The sequence below is a fragment of the Eriocheir sinensis genome, chromosome 63 (assembly GCF_024679095.1).
Source record: "Eriocheir sinensis breed Jianghai 21 chromosome 63, ASM2467909v1, whole genome shotgun sequence".
Lineage (NCBI taxonomy): Eukaryota > Metazoa > Arthropoda > Malacostraca > Decapoda > Varunidae > Eriocheir > Eriocheir sinensis.
Window position 1 is genome coordinate 3854142 of NC_066571.1, and position 5251 is coordinate 3859392.

Sequence of the window (5251 nt, forward strand, 5' to 3'; positions counted from 1 at the left end):
GAGCGTGGCCGAGGGTGTGACGTCACGGACGCGTTACTTTGAGAGGAGAGGAGCTTAGCGCCGCAGCTCAGCACGGTGGGGGGGGGCCGGGGCTCACCTGCAGCGGCAGTAGACGGTGCCTGGAGACGGGCCGGCCCTGGCCAGGCGTGGCGACATGGTCCCCGGTGGGCGGTGGGCTGACCCTGAGGAACACTGGCGCGGCGGCTACTGCTCCCTCACCTTATACCTGACCAAGTCACGTGACCCACAGGTGGGCGTGTTTACGAGCCACGTGGGTGCCCGCTTTCCACCCCGCCACTCTTCCTCCGCCCACCGCAAACGTTCCTCCCCCGCCATTGGTTCCCACGAGAGGTCTTGTGCTCACGAGCCGCGTGCGGCAACGTTGACAGCGAGAACATTGCTCCGCCTGCAGGAGGGACGCCGCGCCGCACGACGGGGCGGCCAGGTAGAGAGAGAGAGAGAGAGAGAGAGAGAGAGAGAGAGAGAGAGAGAGAGAGAGAGAGAGAGATAATCCCCTACTGCAAGCTACCCAGTGATGTAACAGTTTTGTTGCCATCATAGGCACTGTCATACATGTTATTCTCACAGCGGTCAGTTGTCGCGTGTGCCCCGCCGATACAGTCCCGGCAAGGGAGGGAAGGGGTGGGTGGCGGCAACAAGTTTTGGACAACAATAATCAGAGCAACGTAAAGCACCGGTAATGTGCAGCGTAATGACGCCTTTAAGGGAACGGGACGAAGCAAAATGTCAAGCATATTTCTGTTCACCTTGCCCGCGGCGCCTCCTTCCTCACAATGGCGTAATAATACCACGGGAGTCACCGAGCCGACATTTAAGACGCCAGGAAAAAAATCCTCAAGCAACAGTATCACACACACACACACACACACACACACACACACACACACACACACACACACACACACACATGATAAGTATATTGCTGACAATTCATAATTTTTTTTAACGTTTCGCCCACGGCTTCGGTAGGTTTTCTTGATTATGGTGCAGATAAGTGTTTATAGAGGCGCCATAATAATGATCTACAAATAACTAATATAAATGATGTTCTTAATACCCTAACAGCATAACGGTAACATGAACATCAATTATATCAGGAGAGGAACAACATAATTACAACACTGGGAACACAAACAACAACACTGACAGAGTAATGATGTTCTTAATACCCTAACAGCATAACGGTAACAGGAACATCAATAATATCAGGAGAGGAACAACATAATTACAACACTGGGAACACAAACAACAACACTGACAGAGTAACGATGACCCAGCCCAAGACCCAAGGCAACGACCCAAGCAATAGGAATACAAGGCCGCTCCTCTCCCCCTTTCTTCCTTTTTCCTTCCTTCTTTCCTTCCTTTCTTATTTCTTTCGTTCCATCCATCTTTCTTTCCTTCCTTTCTTCCTTCATTCCTTATTTCCTCTCTTTTCCTCCTTCCTTTCTTCACTTCCTTCCTTCCTACCCTATTTTTTCCTGTCTTCCTTCATTCTTCTTTCCTCCCTTCCCTTCCTCTCCCTTCCCCGCGAAATGTCTCCCGGCACTAGCCCCGACGCACGGCCGATCACAGAGATAAACATTTAAGAGTATCCCAAGAAATGAGTGAATGAATGGCGGAATAAGAAAGGAAAGAAACACGGAAGGAGAAAAACAATCCGGCAACCGATGAATGAGGGAAGACATGAAAAGAAAATCCAACAAACAAACAAAAAAGAAACAAACAAACAAGATCTTACGACAGAAAATAAGGTGTAAAACAAATAAAATGATGAGAGAGAGAGAGAGAGAGAGAGAGAGAGAGAGAGAGAGAGAGAGAGAGAGAGAGAGAGAGAGAGAGAGAGAGAGAGAGAGAGAGAGAGAAAATAAGGATAAGGATAAGGGAGAGAATGCAAAAATTAACCAGAATTAGGGGTAAAAGAAAAACAAGAAGAGAGGAGGGACGGAGAGAAGAGAGAACAGAGATGGGGAGAGAAGAGAAACTAAACGAGAGAAAAAAAGGAAGAGGAAGAGAAGGAATAAGTAGTTAAGAAAAGGCAAGAAAAAAAGGAAGAAAGTAGACAGAAAAAAGCAAAAAAAAAAGCAAATACGGGAAAATAAAAGAAAGAATATGAATGGAAAAAAAACAGAAAGAGAAGGAATAAGAGAAACGTGATAAAATGATGTAGGAAGGAGGGAAGGAGAGGGGATAAGAAGAGAAAAAAATAGAAAGAGAAGGAATAAGAGGAATATGATAAAAATAATGCAGAGAGGGAAGAAGAGGAGATAAGGAGAGAGAGAAAAACAAAGGAGGAGAGGAAAGGGGAATAAACGAAGGGAATAAAGAAGAGGAGGAACAAGGAAGGTGCGATAAAAGAGAGCAGGAAGGGAAAAGGAGGAGGAGAAGTGAAGGTAAATAAAGAAGAGGGAAGAAACGAAATGAAGGGAATTAAGAGAAGGAGGAAGAAGGAAGGGAAAGACAAAACAAAATAAACGACTGCAAAAAGGAAGGAAAATAAACAAGGGAGAAAGAAGGGAATAGACGAAGAGGAGGAGGAGGATAGTGAGGACGTGTAAAAGGAGAGAGAAAAATATGCAAAACAGAAAGAATAAGAAATAAAGAGAAAATTAATAGACACTCAAAAACAATAAACTTAAAGAAAGAAAAATAAACTGAAATTAACGAAGAGAAAAAAAAAGTAACCAAAATGAACAAAATCGAGTAAGAAATGAAAAAAAAAGAATAATGTTAGGAAATTAAGAATTAAAGAAAAATAATATAGAAAAAGAAGGAAGAAAAGAAAATAGAATAACAAGGCAAGAGAGAGAGAGAGAGAGAGAGAGAGAGAGAGAGAGAGAGAGAGAGAGAGAGAGAGAGAGAGAGAGAGAGAGAGAGAGAGAGAGAGAGAGAGAGAGAGTTACCTGAGCTACCTGTACAAGCATCATGTCAGTACCCAGGTGAGACAACAGGTGAGATGCTGCGCCGCTCATCAACCTATCATCCCATCCATGTACACCCCCCCCCCCTTTCTCCTCCCCTCCCTCCCTCCCTCTTCCTCCTGTCAACCGTAACGTAGTGTGGGTCTGGGGAGCAGGAGGAGGAGGAGGAGGAGGAGGAGGAGGAGGAGAAGGAGGTGGAGGAGGAGGAGATGGAAAGAAAATGTGTCACAAATCTCTCTCTCTCTCAGCCACGTTATTCTTAGGTTCCCATTAATAACTTTTTTTATCATCAATCTTATATCTTCCACTTTTTAAATAGACGATTCAAACCAAATTATCCGAACCAAACTTTTAAAAATATCAAACGCGTCCTTTTAAAAATACTCAACGCGGCCTTTTAAAAATAGACCCCACTACGTCCATTGAAACCTACTCAACAACTGATCTGAAAAAAAATATATATATGAAAAAAACATGGAAAAAAGGAAGGAACTAAAAATATATATACGTTTATGAAGTTGGTGTGCTTGTGTGTGTGTGTGCGTGTGTGTGTGTGTGTGTGTGTGTGTGTGTGTGTGTGTGTGTGTGTGTGTACGAGGAAGTAATATAGGAAGTCGAAGAGTTAATGTTTGCAGGGCGGAATGTCGACTTAATGAAGGTAGGGACATAAATAAGAGAGAGAGAGAGAGAGAGAGAGAGAGAGAGAGAGAGAGAGAGAGAGAGAGAGAGAGAGAGAGAGAGAGAGAGAGAGAGAGAGAGAGAGAGAGAGAGAGAGAGAGAGAGAGAGAGAGAGAGAGAATAATAATGGTGATAATAATGGTAGATAAATTGCAGTAGTAGTAGTAGTAGTAGTAGTAGTAGTAGTAGTAGTAAAGATGATAACAATCCTAAAATCAGTATGACTAAAAATATGACCAAGAATGACATTAGTATACAATCAGCACCAAACAACAACAACAACAACAACAACAACAACAACAACAGCAGCAAAGTCCCCCTACATACCTACACACCACCAACCATACATCTACACCCTCCCCTCTCCCCCCCCCTTCCCTCCCCCTACACACACACAGTCGCCCACCCCAAAACGTGACCTTAATGAGTCTTCTTGTCAGGTGCATCTTTGTGTCTCCTCCTGTGATTTAAATGTTCAGAGCAAGGCCTTTCTTCCCTCTTCCTCCTTCCTGCTCTCCTCCCCTTCCCATCTTCCCCTCTCCCTTCCCCTTCTCTTCCGTCTTCTTGTCTGCTTTACATCTCTCGTTCCCTCTCCCCTCTACTTCCCTTCCTCTACCCTTCCTTCATCCTCCTATTTACTCCATTTTTCGTTGTCTTCTTTTCCAAATTGTCTCCTCTCCTTCCCTCTCTTCTTCTCATCTGCTTTTCATCTCTCGTTCCCTCTCCCCTCTACTTCCCTTCCCCTTCCCTTCCTTCATCCTCCTATTTACTCCATTTTTTGTTGTCTTCTTTTCCAAATTGTTTCCTCTCCTCTCCCTTCCCCTCCTCTTCCTTCTTGTCTGCTTTTCATCTCTCGTCCCCTCTCCCCTCTACTTCCCTTCCCCTTCCCTTCCTTCATCCTCCTATTTCATTTCTCGTTGTCTTCTTTTCCAAATTTTCTCCTCTCCTCTCCCTCCCCCTTACTTCCCTCTTCCTATTTTCTCCATTTTTCGTCCCCTCCTTTTCCTTCCCATCCCATTTCCTCTCCCTTCCCCTTCCCATCAGTCTTTTTATTTCTTCCTTTTCTCCGCCCTTATTTTTCTTCCTCTCCTTTTCATTCCAATCTTGTTTCTTCTTTTCCTTTCCCTCTTATTTCTCTTCTCCTTCCCTTCTCCTCTCCTCCCTTTTCATTTACTTTTCTTCCTCTTTCTCTCCCCCTGCCTTACTTTCCCTTACCCTTTCCTCCCATCCCTTCGTTTTCTTTTCTTTCCTTCCCTTTCCTTACCTTAATTTCCCTTCATCTCTTCTTCAAGTTTTCCCCTCTCCCCTTACTTTCCATTCCTTCCCTTAGCTTCCCATCCCTTTTGCTTTCTCTCCCCTCACCTCCTCTTTCCATTCCAACCATCCTCTCCTTTCCATCCCCCTTCCCGTTTCCCCTCCTATTATTTACCTTCCTTTCTCTTCCCCTTCCCTTTCTTTTACTACCCCTCCCCTTCCTCAACCATACTTTTACTTTATTTCCCCTCTCCTCCTCCTTCCATTCCAACTCCTTCCTTTCCTTTATCTTCCTCATTCTTCCCCTTCCCGTTTCCCCTCCCATTATTTACCTCCCTTCCTCCTCCCCTTCCCTTGCTTTTACGACCCCCCTCCCT